This window comes from Parasteatoda tepidariorum, chromosome 5 (genome assembly GCF_043381705.1).
Source record: "Parasteatoda tepidariorum isolate YZ-2023 chromosome 5, CAS_Ptep_4.0, whole genome shotgun sequence".
In the NCBI taxonomy this organism is placed as follows: Eukaryota; Metazoa; Arthropoda; class Arachnida; order Araneae; family Theridiidae; genus Parasteatoda; species Parasteatoda tepidariorum.
The window spans coordinates 30,716,039-30,729,667 of NC_092208.1; the positions used below are offsets into that span (position 1 = coordinate 30,716,039).

General features: G+C 30.0%; 1 protein-coding gene and 1 long non-coding RNA gene across 2 annotated transcripts in view; one reads left to right on the forward strand and one right to left on the reverse strand.

Annotated features, from left to right (window-relative positions):
• The window catches only part of LOC122270953 (uncharacterized), a 34,838-nt gene extending 25,931 nt beyond the window's left edge, over window positions 1-8,907 (reverse strand). The window contains exon 1 of the long non-coding RNA XR_006226068.2: window positions 8,841-8,907. This is a non-coding gene — a long non-coding RNA (uncharacterized lncRNA). The remainder of the gene's footprint in view (window positions 1-8,840) is intronic.
• The window catches only part of LOC107449348 (glucose dehydrogenase [FAD, quinone]), a 121,381-nt gene that overhangs the window by 20,033 nt on the left and 87,719 nt on the right, over window positions 1-13,629 (forward strand). The gene's annotated exons all lie outside the window — the stretch shown is intronic.

The window sequence follows — 13,629 nt, forward strand, 5'->3', positions numbered from 1 at the left end:
AATTGTAGTATAACTTTATTTTACTATGCTTTTTCTAACTAAAACATTTTTTTTAATGTTTTTGTTTTCAAATTAAATTAACAACGTTTCAGGAAAAGCTCAATTCCAAAAGCAATTTATTGCACTGAATAATTTGTCGTAACTTTTCATTTTGTGAAAGTGTGAAATAAATAATTAGTTTTAATGAATTTCTTAAAAAATATGAACAAATTTCATAAATTCTTTAACCTCAGATTTTTAAAATTAAAATAACTTATCGTAACAAAATTTCTATATAGTTCATTTTTATCATTCTATAGTTGCAATAAAAAACGTAAGTTTTTGATTCAATACGCGTGAAAAAAAAATATTGCTTACATTTATTATTTATAACTCGAAACGCTAACGGTTTTGTCATCTGTTTGACAATAATTCCCCTAAATCAAACATATTTTTTATGAGTTGGCCTTTTATTTAAATAGTGTTTTATTCCATTTCCTTACTCTGATCATAAAATAACCAATCGTTGACCTGAATATAGTATTTCTTCTTATGTTTAATTCAGATGCACTGATTCATTAAAGAAGGTGTTTAATAAATCATGGATGTTTTAGAAATAGAAATATTTAGGATAATTGTATATTATAATAATTATTGATGCATTATAAAACTAGGATATATTTCAATAAGGTATAAAGAAATTCAGTATACGGTCCATAAACGGACCTGTGTTTATTAATGCAGTGGCTCCCAAATGGTGTTCCACAAAAGGCTAGGGTTCCACCGAAAGAAAAAAAAGCGGTTTTTAGGTTTAGGACATTTCAATTGGGTATACTATAGCCTACGTCAAAGGTTGTGTTATTCCTACTAAATTTAACCCATGAACGGCATTTTCTGCGAGCCTAACTTCAAGCCACAAATAAACAAACGAAGTGTTTGATCGTTTAAATAGCTGCTCGCCAGATTTTATTGCATTATAATGAAAAGTAATTGATATTCGATTTTTGATTAATAATTGATTTATGTGGATAGTGGCATTTATGTGGATAGTGGCATAGAATTTAGCATTGCGTCATGGTAAATGTTATTCCTACTAAGTGGAAGTAGTTGTGTTTTTTTATACCCGATTATACCCGATTAGCTCACAGTAATGTTTCTTTAAAGGTTATTCATATTTAGATCTAATTAATAATCTAATATTTACACAATATTTTTGTTGTCTTTATGAAATTAGTTAAAGCAAATTTTTTTGTTAAATAAAAATATTATTTTTCTAAGAACAATTCGCGATCGCAACGCTCGAGTACGCCGTCTAGCGGGAGCCTGTAAATATCAGACATTAATTTATCACGTTTTCATTTAGTTCCATCAAAGTCATTGACTGAATCAGACGCCATTTTTTAGCAGCAAATAAGAAACAAAATTTCCCTAAGGAAAAGGCCGAAGAACTTGAAAAAAATCTCCAGAATATTAGTAAATCTTTCAGGAACAGAACACGCCAAACATTTGAAGAAAAATTCCTCAATAATTTTTAATTTCTATTATCAACAAACTTGCAACTGATGACTTCCGATTTCGGATACTGTTACAGATGTGTGTATTAAGGTAAAATGCATTTCTTCTGTCTTCAATTCATTACGAATTAAAGTGAAGTCAACATTGCTTTCGTCATTCCAGTGAATAAATATGAATTCAGAACATACAGAATTGTAATAGTTATAGCATATTCTTCTTCGTTATAGAATAGTATATATTTCTGTATCCATATAATTCGGAAAACAACAATAAAAAATTATCCAAGTTACTTGAAATAGTGCCATTTGTGCTGATTCTTAATTAATTTAAATCGTTTTCTTGGTAAGTTTTTTTTAATTTTGAAAGAATAAGTTCAACTAGAATTCAGCTATTCTGTTTTTAGCTACATATTCAAATTCATATCAATTATAAAATTTTGCTGTGTAGTATGTTATCTAAAAGTAATGAAGGTATAAACTATGTATCTATTATTTGAGAATAAAGTTTTCAAACAAGGAACTTATCATTTTGGAATTCTCCGGGAATCATAAATCAGGTAAGTGCAATGATTTTTACAATAAAAAATTTGCTTGTAAATATTTTTTTTTCATTTGATGATGGTTCTCTACAGAATGGTTTTTTACGTCTGATTAAGAACTATAAGAATAATAAAAAAAGAAACAATATGAAAGTTTTTATTTCAATGTTAATAATTCTTAAAATCGTTTTTTTTATCCTAAGAATTCTTTATTTTCCGTTTTTTAGTTTATAATTTTTTGATAAAAATTGTTCTCAAAATACTTTTGAAAAATTAAATGGTATAACATTATGTGTTTATGTATACTTCTTGTATATTCCAATGTTTGAAATAATATGATTCAGAAAAGTATGGAATAAAAATTCGGTACTTACGACGTATTAACGCCACCGCCGCTACAGATTTGGCGGTTTTTAAGTGCCGCCAATCTACACTTAAAATTTTTGCGACAGTTCATAAAATAAAACACTTTATTTAAAATCAAAATAGTTAATTGGATTTCGGTGGAAAATGAGCCGATATAGAGTTTAGCATAGATTCAAAACAATCATATCGCCATATGAACTCTGATGAATAAGATTCCAAATGAAATAACATTTCCAAAACGTACGTTTGCCAAGATAAAGTTTTATGTTGTGGGAATTGGTACATTTTCGTTTTTTCGGTAAAATATTTCCCTCCTGAAAAAATAAAATTGCATCTTGTTTTGTTTTTGGCAAATCCCAAAGACGAATATTCGTAGCACTAAAAATGGCGACAAAAAAGAATTGTTTTTTTTTTTTTTTTTTTTTGTTTCGTCAGCATTCTTTATTTTACGTTTCTTAGTTTCTAAATAATGATTTTTATTGAAACTTGAAATTTTTTGATAAAAATTGTTGTCAAAAAACGTTGTTTACAAAATTAAATTTCATAAAATTATGAGGCTTATGTATACTTTTTGTTCATTTTAATTTTTGAACTAATATGATTCTTAAAACTATAGAATGTAAAGTTTAAATGGGCCTTTCATGTTATATCATTAAATTTAGTAATACTATTTCTCGGGCATTAGGTTTTAACTCTTATAAGAATATACATATTTTTTTCTGTTAATGTACAAATATTTTTCCGATGTGTTTTGGATATTCCTTCTCTAATAAAAAGAGATACCATTTTGTTTTCGGTTGTACAAGAAAGAAGATCAAGCATTTTTCTTTTTTAAATTTAATAAGCCACATTAAAGAAGGAACGTTGCAATGCTACACGCTACATTAACGACGTCTCCAGAGTAACTGAATGACGGTTCATATGGAAATCGCAGGTAAGCGTCTCATACAACAACGCCCCCTATAGTTAGTTGCGATCGCGAATACCTTACTATATATAATTAGCTAATTATGGTGTCGCAGTGTTCCATTGTTGTCCGTGCATTTTTTATTGATCGGAAAATCCCGTGGTAGGATCTAGTTTTTCCTCATTCATTTCCATATTGTTTTGGTTGTCATCAGCATAAAATTAATGAAAGTCAGAAAGGTATTCGCGATCGCAACGCTCGAGTACGCCGTCTAGCGGGAGCCTGTAAATATCGGACATTAATTTATCACGTTTTCATTTAGTTCCATCNACTTAAACCTATTTTCCTGTACTGCTATTATTACGCTTTTAATTGAAGAGTTTAAAACTAAGAGAATTGTTTCTTTTTTTTAACCCATTGGAAAAATGGGTGTTGTTTTGGGTTTGACTGCGTGCTCAACTTATTTGGACGTCATCACATTTTTCAACTGTGTTCATGTGTAAGCAGTGAGCATGAGTCGTCATTGCATGCTGTGCTATGGCAACCTCTGTTGTTTGAAAATGTTTTTAGAATTCTTTTTTTTTTCACTTTTAATTGGGTATACTTAAAGCTCCTATACTATCAGAGCTGATCTATCAAGCAATATTGGAGCAAAAAAGTTCACAAGTTAACGTTATCTTAGTATTGTGCTTATGTTAGCTCTCTGGAGCAGAAGTAGATGATGAGTCCGCCTGTCTAATTCAGGGGTTTTAGGTATACTATAGCCTACGTCACAGATCGTGTTATTTCTACTAAATTTAACTAGTAAACAGCATTTTCTGCGAACCTGATTGACGACTTATAGTGACGACTTATAACAAGACACTTCGTTTGATGGAAGTGTCTTGTTATAAGTCGTCACTCGCCAGGTTGGAATTGTATTAGTCTAGTTCCTTTGGAAATAATTTTTGTTGTTGTTTTACCTAAGTTTATGAATTTAGTTAACATATTTAAAACTCAGTTTATTAATTAAACTAAAAGGTAAATGTTATTCCTAGTAAAATTTTTGAAGTGGAAGTAGTTCTGTTTTTTTTCATATTATACCCAATCTAGTTATGCTTTAAGTTAGTGAGTTTATTCTTGAGATATAGGACCAGAGAGATCCCATAAATACTTCTTGAGTTGTGAATAAAAGAGAATTTCATCATTTGAACGATATTTTTGATTTAATTAAAAATCAGAAATTCTAACCTAAAGTTCAAACTGGATCGTTTTCAATACTTATTCAGGTGAATATCACAAATGAAGAGGGTCCCTAACTGACTGACTAGGTCCCAAAGGGTAGAGTTAAAGCAAGAAAAAAAAACGATGCCAAGGTCTAAACTTACTGAGGCTGAACAAAAAATTAGACGACAACCATTTTGCCAATGGATAACCTGTGATCACCTTTTGGCGATCGCAATTTTTTAATCAAAATTTATTCCTTTGTTTAACTTTTATCTTCATACCTTCTCCAAGTGTTTATAGGAGACTTTCCATTACACGTGTGAATTGGTTGATTGGATTTAGTTATATAAAAAAATATTTATCTGAAAAGATATTTTATAACATTGAAGGTTTTGATTTTGAGTTTTACTTATTTTAATATTTGTTTGAAAATTGTTTCCATGACAGCGAATGCTTTAATCTAAAGTAATGGTTTTCTTGAATGAAATTTCGTATCAACGCTACTGTGCCGAGCAACATAATGCCGGAAAGATATGATTATTTACAAACCACACATTGAATTTGAAAACTGTTGGGAAAAAAAATAATGGATTTAATTAGATTTCGCGTTCTTGAGTTATTTATTATTATTATAATGTAATTCTGTATTACATTTTAAGATAAAGTGATTTCGAAGGGTGGTCTAATCTTATTAACCGTCATACAATTATCATTTTTGTGCAAATAGCATTAATATACTGTTATAAATTACAGTTTAAGAGATTTTTTAAATGATTTAGAACTTAACTATCAGCTTCATGCCCAATGGGATGCAAGCAAAAATAGTATTTAATCTCAGCTCATTGTTATAAGTATAAAGTTGTTTTGCTGTTATGAAGATAAATATGATAATTGGCTTAGATCGTAAATTGATTGGAAAAAGAATTAAATTATTTTTCGCTCAGCTTGATATTTTTCTAGTTTATTACAATCAGCTAGTATGCTTTAAAATTAATAGAAAATACGCAATAATAGAAAATACACAAATATACTCAATAATCTTTCATTTGCTTAGACTTATTGCTGTAAGTCGTTTATCATGACAGATGTCTAATTAGTCTTCAAACATCTCGGCACATTATGATAAGCATTAAGTTGTTCAGCTGTTATGAAGATAATGGAGGCTTATAACATTAGACAGGCGTATTGCAAAATGATGTCGATGGTTTGCACACTGACGAAAACAATATGGTCAAAACTACCAGAATATGCTAAAGTTTTCCATGTTTATGACTGTATGAAAATACCAGAAAGCTCGGCAATTTTCACCGAAACGCTTTTGTAATGATTTCAGTAAGTTTAACAATTAAATATGGTTTAATAATATGTTGTAAAATTTTGTAAATGGGGTAAATTTTGATTATTTTATTGCTGTATAGAGCGGTAATTTTCCTAGAATATATTTCTCCCTTTAAAGAAACATATTTTTCGAATTAGCCTACAACATATACAACAAGTTACATTTGAATATTTGAAACCTTTAAACTTAAAGAAAAGAAAAATCGGTAATTTAAATGACTGATTTTGACATAAAATTGAAAGTTTGGTAAAAGGATATTTTTTTTCATGGGAGGGCCACGTTTCTTCTATTGTCATTTCCTAAGTTAGCTAATCAAACACTTGGCTAGATGGCCTTGGAAGAGCCCTCTTAATATAGCTTCTAATCCATCTTGGTTAAACTGGTTGAGCAAATGTCCACTCTCGGAAAAAATGGTTAATTAGCAGTTTATAATAACAATTTATTTAACTGTTATTTTACCGTATTCAAACAAAACAATGAAATAACCATAAAAAGATAGTATCCAAACTGTTAACTGTGAGAAAAACCGTTTATTAATTGCTTTAACTTAATACGGTTAAACAAACGAATTTTTTCTCACCAACTGGGCCCACCTAATGAGCCACTTAGTTTCTTGTAAATGTGTGCATATTACATCTCGTGACCAAAAGAATGGGGGTTTGAGTCCCATCGTTGACACTGCAATATTTATTCAATTCCCCTTAAGACATGGGTTTTTTCCAGTGCCCTACACTCTCCAATTTGTGTCCTGTACACTCTAATACCCATGATCTATCGAAATGCCTAGCTCCAATGACCAGTTAAATTTCTTTTTTTTTTACTATTTTGAAACTATGCTAGTTGTAAATGTTTAAAAAACCACGTAGTTTTGTATTTATGGTTTTATAACTGCAGTAGTTGTAAATGGCTTCAAAACCGTAATGTTAAAAAAAATTGTTCGTTAACGTAAACTTTACGGTTAATTGAGTAGACAGGCTGTTGACGGTTATTTTACCATAATTTTAGAATGGAAATGCTGACAATGTAGCGCATGTTGCTTTCATTTTAATTTTTTGAATTAAGAAGTATCTCTTTCTTTATGAAAGCAATAATTACTTTATCTGGCTTTTAACTCTCCTTTGACTTATTTTCGTTGCTAATGCCTTCATATGGCCAACCATTTATATGAATTGCCGACAAAGATATTCTACTTGTTTTAATTACCATAGTAAGTTTATTAAACAATTTTTTAAAATTCCGTATTCATTATTTGAATTACTGATAATTTATAAAAATTAAACAAATTTTGATTCTAAAATCTTATTCTAAATTAACTTTTGACCCTTACGAAATAATTAAATAAATATTTTCATATCAGGTTTATTTATTTTTTAGAGAAACCCATAATTTTAGTAGAACAACCCACATTGCAAGAACGTTACGGAGAACGTGGTAGGAGTATGAACTATAACTATTATCATTACCAGGGGTTTGTTTAGAAGAAATTTGGGTCCAACATTTGGTTCAGAAAATATCTTTTCATAAGAACGGACCCTTCACAAAATATTTTAACTTAAAAACGGACCCTTCACAAAATAATTTATCTTTTAATAGGACCCTTCACAAATTTGTTTATCTTCATTATTGTTTTGTTAATCGAATAAACCCTTCCCAGGAAGGGGTGGGGGGAGAAACACAGAAGTAAACGAACTAAATTTTGTCTTCCGCAGACGCTTCTTCCTTTATTCGTCAGAAATGAATATTCTGCGTTCAGCAGTATAGGCTAAATACCAAATATTTATATGTTGCATCGCTAATTTAGTAGCTGCAATTGCTGTTTATTTTTAAATATTTAATTTTTTTTAATTATAATTTTACAGTGTTGAGCATAATCTTGTATGTCTTTACAATTTAAAAACCCTTTGAAAAAGTTTTTTTGCAATAACGGACCCTATTTGCACAAATTCACAAAAGCGGACTCTGGTTGAAAGAATGTGTCTTAACGTTTATTTTATATTCACAAATTACGAGTAATTTTTTCACAATTTTACAAAAACGGACTCTTTACAAAATGTCTGGACAGACCCCTGATTACCCGTATAATTTAAAGAAATCATTTAAAAAATATATAATCTTTAAACTATATGGATTACAATCCCGAGTGTTCACTATCTATTTTTAAGAACAGAATTTAATAAAAACTTATTTACTTGAATACTATTTTTATACTATTGAGTTACTTCCTAGCAACCATTGTAAAACAATGATTGATTTGAAAGTGATATTTTAAGAAGCTTTACTCTAACGAGCTTAAGGTGAAATTAGTTTGAACAACTCATTTTTACCGGCAAATCCATTCAATAGTGTACATAATATATACACATGGCTGAAGACGACCTATTGAGCTATCGTAGGTAGCTGCAATCAATTCAAAACAGCTTTTTTGCTATTTTTTACTCTATCCCAACTTAGTCAGTGTGAGTGGACCTAACCAACCTTGACTCCATCTTCCTCCCCTCCAGGCTTCCGCGTTTGTTGCTGTTGCATTCACTTGGCGATATGTCGGTCGCAAGTAGGCAGCCAGTTATTCTATGAAGTTAAAGATGCTGCATTTGACAAAACGCTGCGAGGCAATCAAACTACATCGGAAATAGTAACTTGATTGCAAAGTTATCTGAATGCATTTTTGTTGAGCATATGAAAACAAGACAGTTTTGTTTGTTTGTTCCGACAAAATAATATCTTGATAGCTCCATGATAAAGGTAGTTTTCAATAATTTGAAGACTGCAGTAGTATATCATAATTAGGAATGAGAAAATATCAATGATCCGATTCGATTGGTATGATATTCATGAAATAGGAGGATTATGAACCTTGTTTACAACAAAATCTTTAATATGATTTTCTCATCGTTATTATTTGATGCAGCCGTTTTCTCGTAAAATTTTTGAAGCAAATCAAAGAATTTGATGTTCATAGTTGAGAAAACTTTTATAAATTTTCTGTTTACCGGTGTATAAGAAACGTGTTTGAACTTTGGATACGACTTGGCATTTTGCTTCAGAACAAGATCTATAAAAAAACATATAGTTAAAATTATTATAATAAATAATAAAAGTTAAAAATAATTATTAAAATAATTGTTTTCGTGGAAGTTATCTTAAACAGTTTTAAAAAATACTATTATGTGAAACTTAAATGTCATAGATATGACCAGTGGTAGGAAAAAAAGCATTTTCTTTGTAATTAACTACAACTGCAACTACTTTATTACAATCATGGTCAACAACAACCAAAACTACTTTTTTTAAACATAGCGACTACAAACTACTTTCCAAATGTAGTCACAACTTTGCTACTGTTAGAAGACAAACTTAACTTTAGAACTTATTTTTCACCAATATTCAAAATAATTTTGAATGAGGAGATATTAAGAAGTTTTAATTCATGATTAAATGAAATAGTTTTTTATTTCAAAGCACTTTTTACAAATTTGTTCTCTTAACTTTCAAACTCTATGTTTTCTTTCGACAGTGATTTAAGAATTACTAGGAAATCAAATATTTGTGATTTAAAGTGATTAATGCTTTTTTATATCCCCCAAGAAATAAAGTACAGTGAGAAAAACAAGAAACGGACCACCCTGAATAACTTTTGATCTAAGCATCGGATCTTTAAGTTCCAGGATTCAATCTTATTAGTTTGAGGGGGTGACATCAAATATGCTCATAAATTAATACATACGATATTTTAAGTAGCGAAATCATACAAAAAAACGTACTTTATAGTACCTGTGAAATCAAATTTTAAAAAAAGTCAGATATTTAAAATTCGATTTCTCAGGATCAATTCAACCGATTTCGCACCAATTTTTCCGAGCATAAGACGTAGATCCTATTGACATTTGGACACAGAGGCATTCTCATTGCGTACGTTGACGGGCCCGTGAAGGCGGGTTTGCATCAATCAGATTCGAAAATTTTTTTGCGTTTGAACCTTGTTACTATATTTAACTATCGTTAAAAGTAGTTTTCAGGAATCGCTACAAACTACTGCTTTCTTGCACTACTTCATTTAAAAAGTAGCGTACTGCACTACAAACAACGGAAAAAAGCAACGACTACAGTAGTTTCACCTCTTGCAGCGCGCTACTTCCGACCACTGGATGTGACAGTACACTGCGCAAAATTATGGCCAAAACTATCAGAACATGGTAAAATGTACCGTATTTCTGGCTCTAGGGGAACACCAGAAAGCTTGGTAACTTTTACTAAAACGCTTTGGTAACGATTTTTGGTAAATTTCACAAGAAAATATAGTGATAAAAATTGGTAAATGTCACAATATTAGGTAATTTTATGATCATACATTAAAGCATGGAATAAAAAAACTATTTATTCGGGTAAATTTGCTTTTCAACTATGTATTTTGCACCAAATGTGTGATTATAAGAGCTATAATTTTGTAAAACGGAATTTATTATATGAATGGAAAAAATTACGAAATTTAATGGTTTAAATACGGTATAATTTGGTTTTATTACCAGAATTATGTTTTTTATTTTAACCAGAAATCTTATTATTATACAGTACGGTAATTTTACCAGAATTTATTTCTCCTTGTAGGAAGAGGTTTATCTATCTTTAAACAGATCTGCTGAATGAGCAAAATGCTATCATCCTGCTCATAACTAAGATCTGAAAATTCCAAAATATGAAGTTAAAAAAAGGGTATATTTATTCAGGAACTGTGAATCTTTTACTATGACTTAAAAATTTAATTAGCATACAGTAGAAATTAACATACTTAAAGTGTTAAGATCACACCTTAGTGAGTGAAAATCCAATCATTAAAAAAGTCATTCAAAGAAATCAGTTTTATTCTCCCTTATCATATGTATAATGTCATAAATGTTTGTTTAAAACAAAATATAAATCCAAGCATTACTAAATGCGCATTGTAATCCGATAATAGACGATACGTTGAAAATGACCCTATTTAAACTTTTGTTCGATAATTTATTGAATTTTTTTTTCTACAGGCTGCATGATATTTAATTAATAAGTGAACAAATTTACAAAGAATTTTCTCAATTTGCTGTTAGCATTGGGATATAGAACTTCAGTGTGAATTGAACTCGAGCTAGTACATCTAATGTTATTTTTGTTTTTAATTAAACTTTTTGGAAATAGAAAATATTATAAAAATACTTTTGAATATCATAAAAATAGTCCTCCTATGGGCCGGTATAGCTTAATCGGTAGGGCGCAGGGCCCATGTCTGAGAGTTCGTTGGTTCGAACCCCGCCGGCCGAAGACTCCCCCCGTAGTAAATGGTGACTGATGCACGTTAAATTTGTCGAGTCGCAAAGTCCTCCTTGTTCCCATAACAAATCAATACCTCTGGGGGTACTGGATTTGAGATCAATCGTTCTCTGATTCAGGTCAAAATTACAATCGGTGGATGTATGAATGGGTCCGCCCTAAAAAACGGGCTGTGACGTGTGTATGGCTGAAGACGAATTCTTGGCCATAGGATGGCTCCACTGAAAAAGCAAGAAACGTACACTCTGCCTTGAATTTGCTCGGTTTCACCAAGCAGGCTTTCCCGTGTGGCAAGTGACATTAGAAACAACAACAACAACTCCTATTGTCATTCTGTTCTACTTTATAATCATTTTAGCTGAAATGAATAATTACAATCCTTTTATGCAAATAATTAGTGTGATTCTTCAAATAGATTCGATTGAAATATCAAAATTAGAGAAGAGACATGCATAAATTAAAAAAAAATTTATGAAAAGTAGTACTAAAATGAGTTGTTTCAAAAATATAAATATTTTGATGCTTTTGAAAGATATTTTTTTTGAAGAAATAATGACATACGTACAGTTGTTTTCTTAAAACCAGAGGTGCAACGTAAGGGTGGGAAGTTTTATTCGAATAATTAGTTTGTTTTTAAACTTTAATCTCATGTTTACATAACCTAAAAAGCCGGTTTATATAAACATATGTTCTGAAAAATGAGCTCAAATTTTAGAGTAATCTATTTTCATGGACTATGCAGTGGGTTTAGGAGAAAAAATTATTTAAAAACAATACATATTTACAAAGAGTAGAAAATAGAATGTCAAAGCAATTTTCAATAGTTCATAAATAATTAAGTATATAACGTATTCTTAACCGTAACTTTTAGAAAAACCTTTCATTCGAAGTATTGCCTATTTTTCTTTCTGATGTATTGTTTAAAAAATGGTTGAATGACACTTTATTTAATTGTAATCTTACTCTATTTAAACTAAGTCAAATTACCATAATAAAGATGGTATGCAAACTGTTAGAAAAACCGTTTATTGATGGCTTTCACCTTATACGGTTAAACAGCAAGAATTTTATCACACCAACTAGGCACACCCTAATGAAATCATTTAGTTCCTTGCAGCTGGATGCATATTATAGCCGAGACGGCTAATCTAACAATCTCATGACCGACAAAACGCATACTTTCGCTTTTTTACTGGCTATTTATATCATACTTTAACTAATATAAGCTAATATACGTCACCTTATGCATAGATATCATGATAATTCTATATGCAGCACCCGAAAAGATCTAAAAATAAAATTTTATCTTAGCAAAAAACCATGCGAATCTAAAAGTAAGAAGAATTCAAATTATGTTTCATGTATTTACTTTTACCTCTTAATATCATTTGAAAATTAACTAAGCATGTGATAAGGAGGTCTTCTAAAAAGTATCAAAAAAAGTGCCTCGAGTAGAAGACAGTACCACTCTCTCAGGAATGTTATGAGACACATTATCTTGCCCATCAAGTTAATAATCGAGACCCAATTTTCTAGGGCATTTCAGTCTGAGCTGGAATGGTCCGCTTTCAACTAGCCCTTGAATTAGGTTTAACTCACCTGTGATCTAGTTGATAATTTTTTTTCTTCCTTTTTCTCCAAATCCCTTTCCTTTCAAATACTTGGGTCATCTTTTGTATTTTGTTTAAAGTTTTTTTCTTCCCAAATGTCGCCTCTTAGCGATCAATTAACCATTTCGGAAACTGATGAAGCTGCCTCTGTTTGAGAAAATGANTTTTTTTTTTTTTTTTTTTTTTTTTTTTTTTTTTTTTTTTTTTTTTTTTTTTTTTTTTGCTTTAAGGGGTCCAGGGCATATTTTTGAAGCTTTTTCGTTAAATGCATGAATTTATGCTGTGCTTTTATAATAAAATACAAAGTTAGATTGAAAAGATTGTGCAACTTACTTAATTGTGATGAAATTTGCTAATATTTCAAACTTCGAGTACCAAATATTTAAGGTCATGGTCGTTTCTGTAAAATTTTAGTATGTGGCCAGGTCATTTCCTTCTTCTTTTATTTTTTCTTTGAGGAGTCAAGGGGCATGTTTTTGAAACTTTATTTTTTAATGCATATATTTTTCTGAATTTTTGTTGTGTTATTTTAAGAATATACAAAGCTCGATCGAAAATCTTCTGCAAAACACGCAAAGGAAAATTTTAAAAATTTAAAGTGTCGTCATGGTTGTTTGGATCAAATTTTTGTATGTGACCAAGGTCCTTTCATTTTATTTATTTCTTTACGGGATTTAAGGCGTGTCATTTAAGCTTTTTTTTTTTTTTTTGAAAACACGTGTATTTTTCTGAATTTGTATTGTGCGAGTTTAAAAATGTTCAAAACTAAATAAAAAGACAATCTTCTGCAGAGCACTTAAGAGAAAATTTAAAATGAGATTTTTAATATTGAACGTTATTGAAATTATAATATTTTAATTTTTTA